We start from the raw sequence: 18,592 nt of genomic DNA, 5'->3' as shown, positions 1-18,592 counted from the left end.
TTTTGTGGAGTTAAGGAAATATATAAGTTTGATGTGAATACATCAAAGTTTTTTCTATGTTGTTAGCAAGAAAATTCAAATGATTGTACTAAGAGTTAAAGTTGTAAGACTGAGAAAATGGTTAACGATACATAGCACCATATATGTTAATTCAAATGGTTCTGTTAAGAGTTTGCTTTGAGTTGTAAAATTGAGAGAATTGTAACTGTGGATAGCAATATTTATGTTAACTTGTTACTGGTAATTATGAAATAAGGAATTCTTTAAGTTTACAATTACATTAAGAGTTTTTGGTTTAGAAAGGGCTGGATGCAGCTAAAGACTGCTGTAGTCACCTTGGACCTAATCCAAAAGAGAAATGCCATTTTTATCATCCTCTACTCCCTTGGAGTATATAACAGCTTGGAGGTATAACAGCTATGGAGACTGTTGTAAGCTATTAATGAGTTATTTTTTATATATTAAGAAAGGGGGACCTGTGGGAGCCCGTTTTCAGGTTCCTCATGGCTTTACCCAGCAAGTTTGCATAGAGGGTGATTAGGGCCACGGGCCTGAGTGCAGGTGTCTGAAATGGTCTGCACTTGGCTATGCTGGGAGAGGAGGTCTTTTACTCCACCCCTTGGCATCTCTATAAATACCCTGGGGCAGAGACAGTCAGGGCCCATTGGAAAAGATACCAGGCCCTCTCAAGGCTCTCCTTTATTTTCTATCTGTTTCTCTCCACAATATAAATCCTTCTATCTAATATTTCCTGCTGCCCACACTCAAGAAAACTCTGGGGAGCTGTGGGGTTGGAGGGTAAATGCCCCACAGACATGTAACATAGGCTCCAAAGCAATCTACTTTCATAGTGTCATTTACAAAATTTTCAGCTAGGACCTTGTGGTACAAGATGAACATACCAGAGGCATTTCTTTCCATTATTTTTATAAATTTTATGTACCTCCATGACTTTTAGCTAAGAATGTCCCTAAATGTCCCTGCTTTTCCATTGTGATCATGTTCAGAAGTAGATTTGATAACTGAGCATGCTTAGGAATAGGCAGAACTCTCCATGAAGTGTCCAGATTCCCTAAGTAAGTCCCCATGCTTCCTTTGTTTAGGAAAAGCACTGCTTTGGAAATGAGTCCCATGCTCTCCTTCCCTCCTGCAGGTAAGAAATCTTTCTCAGTTCTGTCTAGATGTTGTAATGGCTATTCTTGATAGTCAAACTGATTACCTCTGGAATGACTAAAACCCAAAGTCTTGGTATACCTATCAGGGAATTTTCTTAAAGGTTTTGAACTTAAAGACCCATCTTCAATCTGGATTATTTGAGGTGATGAGATCCACCTTTAGCATCTTGGTGGTAGTGCGCAGCTTTAACCCCAGCACTCAGAAGGAGACAGAGGCAGTCAACTTTTCTAAGTTTGAAGTCAGCCTGGTCTACAGAATCTGTTTCAGGGCTACACAGATTATCCCTGTTTCAAAAACAGCAAAAATCCTTCAAACCAAGAATAAGATCCAGCTTTATCTGAATCACACCTTCTGGTAGCCACCTACGTATATAAAGGGTATTGAAGAATAAAGCTCTCTCTTATTAGCTGCTTGCCCTATCCCTGGCTACAAAGTTCATTCCTTTATCGGCATTAGAGCCTACTATATGGAATTTTGGTGTATACTGAAGACCAGCCGAGACATCCAGCCTCATGGGCTGAACAACCACTGGAGTCTTTAGCTTTCCATAGGTAGACAGCCATTGTTGGACTGGCTGGACCACGGCTTAAGAGACAGTCTAATAAATCCACTTTCTACACACATGGAGAGATTGAGTTTTACCGGTTCTGCTCATGAAGACAACCTGAAATAATGCAACCTTTTTTTTTCCACTTGACCACTGAAGAAGATGTGCTGGCTAACAATAGTTCTCATAAAGACATTCTTCCTAGCTCCATTATTCTCTAACTATTCAACTTATTTTGAAGACTACTCTTTTTTATTATTATTCATTTGTCAAGACTTTGTCCTGAATTCTGGAAGAAAACTTGGACAGCAATGGAGACACCATTCAGCCTTCTGGTGGGAGACAAATCTATCATCATGTGTTTTTATCTGGTCCCTGCATATCTCTCCTTGTTCTCTGAAGTGCCTGTGACTAACAGGTAAAGGACCTTCAGTTCACCTCACCTCAGCGTGAAGCCACCGAACAAACATCTCCTTTTGTGTCCTTAAATCTCTCTTTAAAATTGAAATATTCTGGGCACCCTTCACCTGTGGGATGGGGAATCACTCCACTCCACACTGAGCAAATGGCTGTGCAAATTAGTCACGTTGTGTCCGGGAGGAAGAAGGGGAAGTGCCTATGGAGTGCTGGAAGATAGCTGGTCAGCTGTAGGAGCCAGAGCAAGTGCTATTGAAATGCATATCTCTGCAGATCTGCAAAAGGTCTGGGTCTGAGATGGAAGGCAGACACAGCAACCATTGTGCTGTGTCTTTAAGCACACTGTAACCCTAAGGGAGGTGCTCTTGTCACTCAGGCCTCACTAGCCAATCAGCGCCTCCAAGCCAAACTGCCAGTCAGAGTGGTGCAGGGCCCTTCCGGGAGTCGGAGGGCTTGGCTTTGCCGAGGAGCTGATGCCAGTGCCTTTGTGTGCTGTGCTGTGAGTGCTGCTGCAGGAAATTGTGAGAGTGCAATGGGCGAACTGGGAAGCCACGACATGGTGAGTGAGGAGCTGCTGTCCCCAGATGAGGATGAGCAGATGGGGAGGTGCAGGAGGCAGTTTGGCCGGTCCTCCTTGGGGCTGTGTAGGAATCTGCAGCCAGATTCCCTGTCCTTTGCATTCCCACATGGTTCCTGCAACTCCCTGGATGCACAGGCCTCAGAATAACTTTGATCTGTGAGCTGCGTCTTTTCAGAGCATTGGGAGCAGGGAGCTGTGTGTAGAAACGTATTTGTAGTCAATAACACCATGCTTTTGGTGCATCCATGAAAGGCAGGGTGCCAAACTTGGAGAGGCCTACTTTCTCCAGTATCTTCTAGACGTTCAGCACTTTGCATTTAACCTTTGCCTGTAAGATCATTTACAGTTAATTTTGTGGAGGTTGTAAAAGGCATCTCTTGTATTGCGTAGCACTCTACGACTTAGCTGTGATGTAGATGTTAGTTTTTTGGCTGCGTTGTGTTCTTACCCTGCAAGGAAATGCCACGAAACACGACAGAATCCGCTAACAAAGAGTTTTATTAAAGGGACAGAGAGTGAACAGGCCTGCGGGAAACACGTGTGTGGAGAAGGAAGAACCGGGAGCATGGCGCCTGATTTTAAAGGCTGGGCGTGGACAGATCAGCGTCACTACTACACGCAAGTGCGTAGATCACATGGCCACGTTGCGCGCTTACGTGGCCAGTGAAACGTCACGCATCTCGGTCACGCGAGATGCCCTGACCCGGAAATGGCTATCCTGACCTGGGCCTGGCTAGGCGGAAGTGTCCGCCAGGCATATGCGAACACGCCTGACCGTGGGGGCGTGTTGTAAATCTTTCAGTAGAAGAGTAGAATTGGTGATATAAATGTTTTACAAATCTTGGTAGATAGTTTCACACTGTAGAATGTAGCTAAGGGAGCAGTGCCTCTACAAAACTCCAAAGATGAGTCTGTGCTAACCAGGCCTGGTAGCGATAAGGATGTTAGGCCACATATTTTTTTGACCAGGATTGTCCAGACATTGGGCTCCAAACAGTCACAAAGGAGACACCCCTGACTGACTGCCAGGCACTAGGCCCATCCCTATTTCAAAGAACAGGCCTCTTAACAAGCTGCTCAAGGCGGCATTACAGGGTCACAACCTCCCTTAGGCCTGGTGTGCCTTCAAGTTCCACTTTTCTCGAGAAAAGCTTAGTTCTGAGAGATGAGCAGTATGACACCAGGTGACAACTATTGGAAAAGTAAAACCCTGGTGTGTTAAGGACTGGCCTGGTCAAGCAAGGCTTTCATTTAGGCCCTCAGACAGGGAGGAAGAACATTCTTGGGAGAGGGATTAACAGCCTGGGGCCTAGTCCATGGGAGTTTGGCCTAAGGCCTTGATATATTGAGAACAAAACAGAGCTTCTTCTCTAAAACCAGGAATACAGAGCTGGTAGTGGTCTGGGGCCAGGGCCTTTGAGGAGGGGTTCCTTCAGATCCTGAGAACCCAACTCTTCCCACCACATGGAGCTGTGGTTGTCAGTCCCAGGGCCACTGTAGGCTGAGTCAGTAATGTCCTTAAGATACTGTGTCCCCCTGTGCAGTATTATTTGATTAGACTCCTCCTGAATTTGTCCCCTTGTATGACAGTTTCTGCTGACTTCATAGAAGTTCCCCATTTCCTTCCATTTCCCCCTGGAAGTGTATACATGATGCTGTTGTTCTCATGAAGCTTACTTGGCATGAGATTTGGCTTGTGCAAGACCTCCCCACCCCAGCTTTTATCTTTTCTACCTTCTACTTTTCCTGTCTTTCTCATTTTCTGGCACTTTCCCCTCAGGACCCTGTCACTGAAGAATGACCTGCTGTATCAGGTCACTGGTGTACTTCAGAAATAAATCTGATGATATCTTTGCTGTGTAAGTCTCCCATCTGCCTAAGTGTTCAGACTTGCAGTCTCCCATCCCTATATAAGTTGTTCAAAGTGTAGCCTGGGGCATGACCCTAAAAGAACCTTAAGGATGATGGCATAAGTGGAATGCAGAGTCTGTCCAGGCTGGCTCCTCTGTGAGCGTTAGACAGAGATAGAAGCATGCTATCATTAAAGAGACTTTTCTTTATTAATCTCCTAAGTGTGTGGAGTGATTTCTCCCTGGGAAGACAAAGTATTTCCAGAGCAGCTGCATTTCCAGCCTTTAGCAAAATGTTTCTGAGACAAGCTCCCTTCTATTGACTCAGGTAGACTTGATTTCAGACTGTTGCACTCCAGGGCAATGATCTTGTTGTCCTATATTACACCTCCAAAATTCTTAAATTAAATGACTACCACCTCAGAATTTAAAGTTCTCCATTTGAGTCATGTAGTGGACTGTCTATTGCAGTTACAGGAAAAGGATTTGCATGTGGTTCATGGCTTCTGCCTTCAGATCAGATTAGGAGGAATAGTGTATTGTGTACACTGCAGGAGGAAACAGGGTAGGCAGTCAGCTGCTGGAGTCGCCATCATGAAAAAGGACCTGATTGTGGCAGGAGGAGTCAATTCATAATTTCCCAGCAGGTATTCATTCACTCCATGTGAATGAAGACAGGCCAGATTGGTGGGTGTACAATTTGAGATAGTTCCCTGAGGTAGTGAATATTGAATTTGCATTTGAGGACTCTCCTGTGTAGATATGATCATTCCTGATTCACACAAATATGTCAGCTTAGAGGTTTGAGAAATAGACCATTATTTGTAACTCTGTGTGTCAGGTTACAGATCTCAGCAGCCAACATGTACTTGCAGGCAAGATCAATCAGTCTCTTATTAATGGCCTTCTCCTTGTTAAGTAAGGACCTATTCTTTTTCTAAGTCAATAAAGATAAATTTTTTAATCTTGAAAATATATTATTTTTAATCATTTTAAAAAGTTCCTTATTGGTATTTTTTTTAAAATTTTCTTAATTATGTGTATTATTCCTCTTATCTCTATTTGTTTCTGTTCTGCAATGTTTCTTGATCATTAAGAATGTCATTCCTTTTTTCTCAAGTGCTATTGATTTATTTATTTCTGTTTAGAGCAATATGTCCTGTAGCCCAGGCTTGCCTGGAGCTGAGTTGAGAATTACTCTGAATACCTAATCCTGCCTCTGCTGCCCCATGCTGGGAAGGCAGTCCTGCAACTTCTTCCAGGCTGGGCCTTGACTGGTCAGTGAGAAGGATAAGAGACCAGGGAATGAGTGTCCTCCAATGTCTCTGACTTACTGGGGAGTTACAAATGAAGAAGGACCTGTGCAAGAGTTGAGTTCCCTGACCAACTCTGAGGCTGATGTAGTCACAGCACAGAGAAGGAATGCAGGAAGGAGGGTGAGAGCTTTCCTGCTTTGGCAGTAGTTGATTTTAGCGAGATGGAGTCAGGTAATCAATTTTAGACATGAATAAATGTCCTGACTGGCCATTTCTTGAGGTCCTCAGATGACAGCAATCAAGAATCTGGGTAAAGCACTGACCTTACCATGTAACCCAATTTCTGCAGTTGCACTAGTTCAACCAAAATAGAGGATCTTTGTGGCCCTGCCTAACAGGACTATTATTTTCCAGGTTTAAGATGTACAGCTGAGATTGAAAAAGTGTGAGTCATCCCTGGTGTGCTCTCACACAAATCCCTAGTCTCTGGAGCATATGGCCCTAAAGCTTGTTTCAACTTTTCAAAAAAATTGTTTGAGATAAAAGCTACATGATATGCAGAGTCTCTTTGTTGCCTCCACGCCCTACCATGACCCCTCATTGTTTTTTTGCTTTAACGACAGTCAGTGTTTGAATGTGACCTATGTTTGGCTGCAGGACTGCCCAACTAAGAAGCAAAGGGTTGGCAGCACTGGACACTGAGTGTGTAATGGAATGTGCACATAAAGGACCCTATGCCTGGGGGAGGAATGAGAAGTGTTCTGGGAGAGTGGAAGAATGTCTACTAAAATACAAACTTTCCTTATTTGGGGCCTGTATCCTGGGGTGTAAGGGCAGAACTGGGAAGGCCTGTGCTGCCTGAGTCATTTGGTCTCTGCTCACCCAATAGTGGAGCTGCTAATAGGGTGGCCATTGCTAATGAGGGACTCTGGCAAGGCTTAGCAATAACAGTACTAGCTTGCAGGTTCTTTTCAGGATTTTTCTCTGCTTCTGCTGTAGGGAGTTGTAAGGAAGATCACAAGCAATGTTATCATGAGTGTGGGGTGTTCAGAGCAGGTCTGCTGTGCTGTCATTTCTGCTGGGACTTGGATGGATCATGAGTCAGTCTATGGTTCTGTTGGTCCATATGATGACCTGGGCAGTGGTCCTTTTCCTCTGAGCCTCCCTGTGTGGGATTTCCTGGGGATGGAGTGGCTGTGTAGCCTTGGCTGGGAGGACATAGTGCTTTGTGATATCACTATCCAGTGTGCACACACAAGCATTGCTTTTGTTGTTTGGTAGAAAAACAAATTGGAAAATGTGAAGGTCTGGTTCCTAGAAGTTCTGAATATTGCATTCCACTTTCAGGTTTATCTTCTAAATGTTACAAATAGTTTAGGAAGTGGTTGAAAGAGGTGATGTGGATCATTCTTCAGCAATACATGATTAGAATGCTTCTAACTTTCTGCTACCACCAGCCACCATGGTGTGATTCAGTGAAGTTCAGTTCCAGGGGACAAAGGGAGTTTCTGATCTGCAGAGATTTCTCAGGTGTCCATGGTGTTGGGCAGGTGGATAGGGCAGATTCCACATCTTGTGCCATGATCCATGTGTCAGGAAGCAGATTTTAAATTATTTTTTCTGTGTTGTTTTGGGTTTGGTCATCAGTGGGGCTGTGTTTACCTGAAGCCACAAGGAGCCATAAGGGGCTGCAGAGATCACATCTACATACAGAAAGCATTAGAGCATGGGGCTTCTGTCTTTGGAAGAAATACCAGTAGCTTGAGGGTCAGAAACATAACAGTTTAAGGGTCACTTTGAGTTAATTTTTTGGAAGTTGTGAAATCTGTGTTTATTTAATTTCTATACAGATAGAATCATAGGTAGCTGGGTAACATTAGTCAAGATCACACTTTTCCTGGCACAGTTTGTCTCCCATCCAGTAGTCTCCCCATTCTCTCTACCTCCATTTCTCCTTGCAGCCTGCTCTCTCCTGTCCCCATCCCCACCCACCCCTAGTCTATCCAGAAAATCTATTCTGTTTCCTCTTTCCAGGAATATCCATGTGTCTCCCCATGGAGCCCTCCTTGTTAATTAGCCTTTCTGCGTCTGTGGATTGTAGCATGAATATCCTTTACTTTACAGCTAATATCCACTTAGAAGTGAGTTAATAGTATGTTTGTCTTTTTGGGTCTCGGTTAACTCACTGAGAATGAATTTTTTTTCTAGTTCCATCCATTTGTCTCCAAGTTTTATGATGTCCTTGTTTTAATAACTGAGTAACACTCCATTGTATCAATATACCACATTTTCTTTATCCATTCTTTGGTTGTGGGACATCTATGCTGTTTCCAGTTTCTGGGTATTAGGAATAAAGCTGCAATGAACATAGTTGAGCTTGTGTTGTCCCTGAGGTAGGATGAAGCATCCTTTGGCTATATGCCCAAGAGTGGTATAGCAGCATCTTGGGGTAGATTCTGAGCAACTGCCAACAGTGGCTATACAAGTTTGTAAAGGTTATTTTCCATACATGAACCAGATACATGTTGTCAGCTAATGCCATTTTGAGGTCTAAGAGTTTTTCAGTGACTTGCATTTGTTAGACCTTCTCTTACTATCCTGAATGGAATTTTATTTTTGTTCTCTTGTTATCTAGCCCAGGCTGGCCACCAATTCATGGCAGTTTTCCTCTCAACTTTTGAGTGCTGCACATCTATGTCTTGTAGTCCTCTGAATAGTTGAAAGTTAGTCAGATCTGAGGAACTATGTTCACTGCTTCTTGTAGAATTAGAAAGGAAAGTGGATCAGCCAGTATTTTCATTTTCTCTGTCTTGTCTTCAATGCCTACAGTTCTCTCTTCCATCTGTTGCATTCTGTTGGTGATGCTTGCTTCTGTAGTTCCTGTTTGCAGTCCTAAACTTTTAATTGCCAGAATTCTCTCAATTTGCATTTTCTTTCTTGCTTCTATTTCTATTTTCAGGTCTTGAGCAATTTTATTCATTTCCTTCAGTTGTTTGTTTCCTTTTTCTTGCCTTTATTTGAAGGAATTTATTCATTTCCTCCACTGGTTTGTTTGTGTTTTCCTGGCTTTCTTTAAGGGATTTATTCCTTTCCTCTTTAAGTACCTCTATCATCTTCATATAGTTGGCATTAAAATCATTTTTTTAGGCTTCAAGTGTGTGGGAATATTCAGGGCCTGCTGTGATAGAGCCCAGTAAAGCTTGGCTCTAGGGGACACATAAAGCCTTGGCTGTTATTGATTATGTTCCTGTGCTGGCTTCTAGGCATCTGGGTTTGGGATGATTATAGGTCTGGGTTTGTCCTTATTGGGTATGTGTATATTCCTTGGTTTCTGTTTCATCTCTGAATCTTGGGATAGTGTGATGACTGTGTGTCATCTGATTTATTGGCCTGCTCTGCTGGTTTGCTCACAGGGAATGCCTGCTGGTGTTGGTGGCTGGGATGCAGCAATGAGTGTGGGGAGAGAGATTTAGAGAGGATGGTCTGTGGGATCCACAGGATATGTGGACAGGGAGTGGGAAGGGAGACTTCAGCTGGTGATCTGTTCCAGCACTAGAGACAAGTCTCTGGGAATTGCATCTGGGAGAAGAGAGCACACCTCTGCCTTTTATGTTCTTCCTACCACATCTTCCACAATGATCCCTGAGACTTAGGAGGGGGTTGAGCTATATCTGTTGCTTTAAGACTGAGCATTCCCCAGTTGTTTATTCTCTGCACCTTGACCAGATATGTATCACCATGTCAACCATAGTCTACTTTAATTAGAAGCACTTAAGTTGAGGGATGGGAGGTCCATTCAGCTGTGAATATAATGGCAAGTTATTTTAAGTGAGTTTAATTCTATGTCCACTTAGTAGCATAATAGTAATACATTCTTCCCTAAGGCTTGTGACTTGTCTATTTTTAGGTTCTTAGTCTGATAATGGTGCCAGGTATGTGATTCATGCTGTGGAGAGGGACTCAGATACAGTCAGGAGGTCATTGCTTTCTCCCATGATATTCGTGTTACTGTTGCACCAGTGGGCAGGTCTTGCCAGGTCAGTCATTACTGTAGCTTGAAGTGTTTGTAGTTTGGCATGGTGATGATTACTTGTCTCTTCCAGTAACTTGTATAACACCTTCCAGCACTATGAAAGCAAGTCAGTAGGGATAAAGCTTCTGCTTCTTTACCCCTTTGATTTTGCCATGTTCTATGACTCAAACTTATGATGTCTTTAGCAATAAAGTCTTATCATCAAGTTCTGTAGGATAACCAAGAGCAATTTGGTGTCATGTTGGAGGAGTCTTTGGGACCTAATTGCCAAGAACTCCAAAAGAAGTAACTCATACATGGCACAGAGTTTTTATTTGTACCCTCTAGTGTTTGTAGGGGTATTGTTGCTCTTTTTCAGAGTAACTCCATTTTAATTCTGTCTCTCTGTCCTCTCTCCTTATTTCCCTTTCCATGTGTGTGTTTGTGTTTCTCTGCATGTGAGTATATGTTAGTGATATTGAAGTATCGTAATTTCCATGTGTTTTCTTAATGTTATTTATTTGTATTTTATGTATGACTTCTCTGCATGTACACCTACGTGCCAGAGGAAGGCATCAGGTCCAGGTATAGATGGTTGTGAGCCACCATGTATTTGCTGGAAATTGAACCCACGATGTCTGGAAGAGCAGCCCGTGTTCTTGACCTCTGAGCCATCTCTCCAGCTTTCCATGTGTTTTTCAAAAGGTCTTTTGTTTTATTTCTTTCCCTTCTCCCTCTGATGACCTACTTCAAGTCCTCTTGTATAATATTAGAAGGATGATCCTTAATACTATACATCCCAGGGGCTCAGTAGAGTGAACTATGAATGGCGAGTACTATTTTTGGGAAATAGAATCTCAGCACACTGAGCTCTATAGCCCACTTGCTTTAATTCCTCTGTTATAACATCCTATTTACATAGCTTCAGTTCCGTTCTCATACCTAGCTCTTTTCTTGACTGATTTCTCTCTATATTTATCTACCGCTCCCTCTAATTTCTGTCTTAATTCTCTTCTCTTAATTCTGCCTCCTCTACGTCCTTTTGATCTCGTTCTTACCTAGCTAACACTTCTGCATCTGGTTCTTCCTCATCTTCCATCTCGTCTACACATTTTCTCTGGTCAAAATCCTCTTTACCCCTCTCAGTTCTCCCCCTCTCAGTTCTCCACATTCCCCCCAAGTCTCCAAAGAATCCAGTTATAAACCCAAGCAATAGCAATCCTCTGGCAGCGTAAGGCCACCAGGCTTGAATTCTACGGGGTTATAGAGGTAGGTAAGAAATTTCCTCAGGCAGTGACCAGCATGCTTTCTTTTACAATCCAAAATGGGAGTGGTAAAAGAGGAGGTCAACTGAGTGTTAATGACTAGTTAGTATGTCAAAAAGGGGATCTATGTGCTCAGTCTACATTCCTAGAAGTGGTTAGGTAAGAAGTTAGGGGTCGCTGGGCAGTGGTGGTGCACTCCTTTAATCCCAGCACTCGGGAGGCAGAGGCAGGCGGATGGATCTCTGTGAGTTCCAGGCCAGCCTGGGCTACAGAGTGAGTTCCAGGCCAGGCACCAAAGCTACACAGAGAAACTCTGTTTTGAAAAACCAAAGAGAGAGAGACAGAGAGGGCTCTGTTAGGGCTCTATAATGTTAGGGCTCTATAATGTTAGGGCTCTATAATGTTAGTAAGGCTGTAATAAAGGAGGGTCCAAACTAAATTGTGTAAGGCTATTGCTTAAGGTCCACCTGACCTAGGTGGTATCTCCTTGTGGAATTTACCTGAAATCAGGAGACTAGCATGTGGTGGTCTGGACTGTTATTTCTTTTAGTCCTTGAAAGTGGCCAAGGGAGATAATCTGATTGCAGTGCTGAAAGGGGAGAAATGGATGGGTGGGGGGAGGAAGCCTTTCCTGAGGCTGTTCTCCAAATACCTGGAATGTATATGTCCAAATAGTGATCAGTCCACACTGTTAGCACTTCTTAGGAAAAAAAATCAATTGTGAAAGCTATGATGGCACACATGATTTTCATAACAGAAGACAGCTGATATATAACAAGCCAAATAACACCAAATGTTCCTTGGAATTGGGCTTCCTCTGAAGGAATTCCTTGATCCCTTCAGGTAGTGGCTCTGCCATAACCAGCTGAGTTCTTAGGATATATTCCTGCGACCTGCAGCACAGTCCTCCATCCCACTTTAACCCCCCCTTATGCCATTGTACCCTTTTAATCTCTGCATTCTATCTATTCTCTATTCATATTCCTTCCCACGGAATTTTACTAATTTCATGAACATTATTGGTATTACAATTGAAACACGTATCTGAAGATTTAACACCAACCTCCACAGGGACAGAGGTTGTAATTTGCATTTATCCAATAGCTAAGTATATTAAACACTTTTAATCATTTGTCAGCCATTTGTATTTTATTTTCCCTATTTATTTCTGTGACCTAAGATTAATATTTAAAATATAAACACCTAAGAACTTCTTTCTCCTTCCTCTTTCTAGTCACTTCATTCCCCGTACTTACTATGTCTTAAATTGGTTATCTCTTTTTCTTTTGTTATTATTATTGCATATAGATTTATATATGTATGCACATAAATATTTAAATATAAGCTGCTAAGTCCATTTGGTATTTCATGTATTTGTATGATGTCAGGGCAGACCACTTTGATTTGGGCAACCAACTAGAAGGCTCAAGCCTGGAAAAGAATAATACTCTATCTTTATGGTTATTAGTTTCCTGTAGGACTTTGTCTAGGGATAGGGGCTCATTAGACCTCCTCCACCCAACCTTATGTTATCATATCTACTGTCTATGTTTCCTCCTTCACCTGAAATCTTGCAGGGCTAGGGTCTGTCTACCCTGCCAGCTCTGGCTTTGGCTTCCCAACAGCTGTAGAATATCTTCTCTGGAGGACTAGGTCTTCACTTCCAGGACCTTGTGGTTTCCATGGATGGCCTTTCTACTGTCTCCACTGATCTTGATATTAGAGCAGCTCTCCAATTTAGCTGTCATACACTCCCCATTCTGTCTCATTTGTCAGGGTTTAGGTCACCACAGGATTCCCAGGTCCTCAGGAGTCAGGTTAAAGGAATGTATGGAAGGGCATTTCAGGCTTACTGTGTAACTGTGTTGGCCCCTGCTATCCTCTCCTTTTCTTGCTCCTTCCATTTTTCATCCCAAATTTCCCCTCCCATTTATTCTATCTGCCTGCCAGCCCCATCAATCGTTTTCTGCCAAACTATTGACAATTCAGGTCTTTATTAGACCAATTAGGTATTTTAGACAGGCAAAGCATCACAACTTTATAGATTTAAACAACTGCAGCATAAAAGAATGTAACACATCTTTGCATTATTAAAAGAAATGTTCCACAGCATATACAAATTAACCCATATTAAAATAGTATTCCACAACATTTCCTTCTTTTTGTTAAATAAAAATGAATAGTTTTAACTTTAACACAGTAAAAGTATACACAACAAAAACAGTTATCAGCTGGGCGGTGGTGGACATGCCTTTAATCCCAGCACTTGGGAGGCAGAGGCAGAGCTTCATTCATATCTTGAATTTTAAAATTTGGCAGAGGGTATTATTCTCTTTCTCAGGGTGGCATGTATTCATGACATTAATACTGTCTGAGCCTTCTGAGTCATTGGATTGCAGATACATCACCTTCTTCCTGCCTGTTGTGTTTGTTTTAAAAATTTAAATGAAATTGAGTATTTTCTTGTTTGCATGGATATGTACCACATGGGTACCTGTCCTCATAGTGATCAAAAGATAGTCTCAAAAATTTTGAACTTGGGATAATGGATAGTTGTGATCCTGCAAGTGAGTGCTGGCAATTGAGTCCACTTATATGCAAGACCAGCAAGAGCTCTTTACTACTTAGCCATCTCTTCTGCCCTGTCTTGATCAATTATGAATAACATTATATTGCTAATGTTTTCATCTGTCCATATGTAACTGTTTAATTATGCAGTGCCTTTTAGTAAAACCAATGATGTTTTTATAAGTTTCAATAGGGGCACTTTAAGCTTCTGGAAGATAAATACAGAACTCTTTGTAGAAACATTAGCAAAAACCTCTGAGTTCTTTATATATTTTTTGTGTGTTTCACTGATGTTTGAATGGGAATCTTTATATATAGTTCTGACTGTCCTGGAACTGGCTGCATAGACTAGGCTGGCATTCAGCTCTGAGGCAGATATACTTGCCTCTGACTTGAGTGGACGGGTTAAAGGTGTGAGCCAATATACCCAACTTGTTCATCTTATTTTATTTTTTGTAGTTAGTAATTGTTCATACAATTTCTCTCATGTGTACTGTGTACTGTGAATCTGTTTACTTGTCTCTCTATGTTTTTTAATAGGCATTTCTCTTGCAAGGCGATATCCCATTCACAGGGTACAGAAATGACAGAGGTGAACCTCCTATTCAGTTTCCTTCCAAAGTGACTTGGTGATTACATTATAATATCTATGTCATGGAATAAGTTTGGGGAGTACAAGAATTATATGATTATACTGTCAAAGAACTATATATTTACAATGTTATCAATATCATGCTTTCTGTTGTACACATGTATGGGATGATTTAGAATGCAGTGACCTATGATGATGTACATATCGACTTTACTTGGGGAGAATGGGCTTTGCTGGATCCTTCCCAGAAGAATCTCTACAAAGATGTGATGCTGGAGACCTACAGGAACCTCACTACCATAGGTAAGAGTGAATTTTTCTTCAAATTCTAAAATAAGGAGACAGCTGTTTCTTGGTTTTTGATGCTCTTCTGTAGTTTCATTAGAAAGAAGAGTGAGGAGAATAAATCAGGCATGGCTCTAAGGTTCACTGAAGATAGTTACTTAAATTTTCCATAATTTTCAATAATATACCATACATTTTCTGGTACTATATTTTAGGGTACAGTTGGGAAGACCATAATATTGAAGAACACTGTCAAAGTTCTAGAAGACATGGAAGGTAATTATCATGTGCAAGATGATACAAATGTGCCTCCAAAGAAATTATAATGTGTCCTGTAAGCTTTAAACAAAAGCAACAGTGTAAATAAGCACAGTTTCACGTGCATTGATGATTACTAAATTCTCACAGAACCATATACCTCAATTTCAGGTAGGCATATTGCATTTGCAAGGCATTTTTTAAAGAAAGAAGACAAGGAAACAATGCTTTAACAGATATTACCATTTGAACCATAGCTTCATGAGAGCTGTGCTGTAGACCTGCCAATCTATTTAGTTTCATACTACTCATATTACAAATGGTATGTATGCTGAAGAGGTAATAAGTATGTCTCCAAAACCTTCTAATGAGCAAATAGTCCATAGTAAAGCTAGTGTTACTCATGTGGTTGTTGTGACTGTGCTAAGTTTAATGAGTAGGACACTGAAAATGAAGAATCGAGGGACATTTGTTGTGGAGAAACCTTGATCCCTATACCACATTTCTATGTGGAATAAAAAATCAAACTGTGAATTCAATGTGGAAACCCTTTGTTATTCTTCCTTTGCTAGGTCCATCATATGTCACTTTGGATACAAGCCATATGAGCATAGGTATATGGACAGATGTAATATGCCTCTCAAAACAACTAGAAGATATATAGCATTCCCCATGTTGAGTATACTTGTTGAATTTGATTCAAGTATACAAGTAATTGGTTTTCCAGCTTCATTGTTAATACATCCACAAACTCACACTGCAGAAAAGCTCTGTGAATACTAGGACTGTGTAAATATTTCTGTTTGTTCTAGTTCAACTAGTAAATGTAGTATGACTCAAAGTATAGGAAAATTTATGAATGCAATAAGGGTGATAAAACTCTGAGTTTTTCCAGTTCTCTTCAAATATATGAAAAATCTAATATAGAAAAAAGATTCAGTAAATGTGAACCATGTAATAAAGGATCTTACCATTACAGGTATTTTCAAAGATGCAAAACAACCCTTAATGAAGGGGAACAACATGAGTGTAAACACAGCGATAAATCCTTAAGATCATATTCCTTTTTACAATTGGACCTAATTGTAAAATTAATTCATACAGATATAAAGATTCAACCCTGTATTGAATATTGTAAAGCCCTTACATGTGCCAATTATCCTTGTAGGTATGAAAAAGGTCATACTGGAGAGAAACCTGTGTATACTAAATGTGATAAAGCTTTGGCACATGGCAGTCATCTTCAAAGAACACATACTGGAGAGAAACCCTATGAATACAATCAACGTGAGAAAGCCTTTGCATGTCACGATACTCTTCAAATGAATAAAACAACATATACTAGAGAGAAACCCTATGAATGTAATCAATGTGGTAAAGCCTTTGTACAACACAGTTATCTCCTAATACATAAAAAGACACATACTAGAAAGAAACCCTATAAATGTTATCTTTGTGGGAAAGCCTTTTTATGTCACAATACTCTTCAAATACATAAAGGGATACATACTAGAGAGAAACCCTATGAATGTAATCAATGTGGTAAATCCTTTGTACAACACCATCATCTTCGAAGCCATAAAAGAACACATACTGGAGAGAGACCCTATGAATGTAATCTTTGTGGTAAAGCCTTTGGATGGCACAGTACTCTTAAAAAGCATAAAACAACACATACTGGAGAGAAACCCTATGAATGTAATCAATGTGGTAAAGCCTTTACACGTCAGGATTCTCTTCAAATGCATAAAAGAACACATACTGGAGAGAAACCCTTTGAATGCAATGAATGTAGTAAAGCCTTCACTCGTAAATATGTTCTTGAAATCCATAAAAGAACACATACTGGAGAGAAACCCTATGAATGCAATCAATGTGGTAAAGCCTTTGCACAGCACAAGGATGTCCAAATACATGAAAGAACACATATTGGAGAGAAACCCTATGAATGCAATGAATGTGGTAAAGCCTTCACTCGTAAATATGCTCTTGAAATCCATAAAAGAACACATACTGGAGAGAAACCCTATGAATGTAATCAATGTGGTAAAACCTTTGCACTACACCATATTCTTCAAAGACATAAAAGTTTGCATACTGGAGAGAACCCCTATGAATGTAATCTTTGTGGTAAAGCCTTTGGATCGTACAGTACTCTTAAAAAGCATAAAACAACACATACTGGAGAGAAACCCTATGAATGTAATCAATGTGGTAAAGCCTTTATACGTCAGGATGCTCTTCAAATGCATAAAAGAACACATACTGGAGAGAAACCCTATGAATGCAATGAATGTAGTAAAGCCTTCACTCGTAAATATGCTCTTGAAATCCATAAAAGAACACATACTGGAGAGAAACCCTATGAATGCAATCAATGTGGTAAAGCCTTTGCACAGCACAAGGATGTCCAAATACATGAAAGAACACATATTGGAAAGAAACCCTATGAATGCAATGAATGTGGTAAAGACTTCACTCGTAAATATGCTCTTGAAATCCATAAAAGAACACATACTGGAGAGAAACCCTATGAATGTAATCAATGTGGTAAAACCTTTGCACTACACTATATTCTTCAAAGACATAAAAGTTTGCATACTGGAGAGAAACCCTATGAATGTAATCTTTGTGGTAAAGCATTTTCTCATCACAGTTATCTCCAAGGGCATAAAAGAGCACATCCTGGAGAGAAACCCTATGAATGTGATCAATGTGGTAAAGCCTTTTCAAGTCACAGTTATCTCCAACTACATAAAAGAACACATACTGGAGAGAGACCCAATGAATGTAACCAATGTGGTAAAACCTTTGTACTACGCAGCTACCTTCAAGTACATGAAAGAACACATACGGGAGAGAAACCTTTTGAATGTAATCTATGTGGTAAAGCCTTTGTACGACACAACCATCTTCAAAGGCATAAAAGAACACATACTGGAGAGAGACCCTATGAATGCAATCAATGTGGTAAAGCCTTCACTCATAAACGTACTCTTGAAATCCATAAAAGAACACATACTGGAGAGAAACCCTATGAATGCAATCAATGTGGTAAAGCCTTTGCACAGCACAAGGATGTCCAAATACATGAAAGAACACATATTGGAGAGAAACTCTATGAATGCAATGAATGTGGTAAAGATTTCACTCGTAAATATTCTCTTGAAATCCATAAAAGAACACATACTGGAGAGAAACCCTATGAATGTAATCTTTGTGGTAAAGCCTTTTCTCATCACTGTTCACTCCAAATGCATAAAAGAACACATACTGGAGAGAAACCCTATGAATGTAATCAATGTGGTAAAGCCTTTGTACGTTACATGGGTCTCCAGATACATAAAAGAACACATACTGGAGAGAAACCCTATGAATGTAATCTATGCAATAAAGCCTTTGTACAATGCGGCCATCTTCAAAGGCATCAAAGAACACATACTGGAGAGAAACCCTATAAATGTAATCAATGTGGTAAAACCTTTGCACAACACCATCATCTTCAAAGTCATAAATGTTTGCATACTGGAGAGGAAACCCTATGAATGTAATCTTTGTGGTAAAGCCCTTTCTCATCACAGTTATATCCAAATGCATAAAAGAACACATACTGGAGAGAGACCCTATGAATGCAATGTTTGTGGTAAAGCCTTTTCTCATCACAGTTATATCCAACTACATAAAAGAACACATACTGGAGAGAGACCCTATGAATGTAATCTTTGTGGTAAAGCCTTTTCTCATCACAGTTATATCCAACTACATAAAAGAACACATACTGGAGAG

General features: G+C 40.7%; 1 pseudogene; it reads left to right on the top strand.

Annotated features, from left to right (window-relative positions):
* Nucleotides 1-16,036: 16,036 nt before the first annotated feature.
* LOC131901648 (zinc finger protein 844-like) lies at nt 16,037-17,161 on the top strand (annotated as a pseudogene).
* Nucleotides 17,162-18,592: the final 1,431 nt, after the last annotated feature.

This window comes from Peromyscus eremicus, unplaced genomic scaffold (genome assembly GCF_949786415.1).
Source record: "Peromyscus eremicus unplaced genomic scaffold, PerEre_H2_v1 PerEre#2#unplaced_178, whole genome shotgun sequence".
In the NCBI taxonomy this organism is placed as follows: Eukaryota; Metazoa; Chordata; class Mammalia; order Rodentia; family Cricetidae; genus Peromyscus; species Peromyscus eremicus.
The sequence above is the reverse complement of the archived record's forward strand: the minus strand, read 5'-3'. Positions and strand labels throughout refer to the sequence as shown.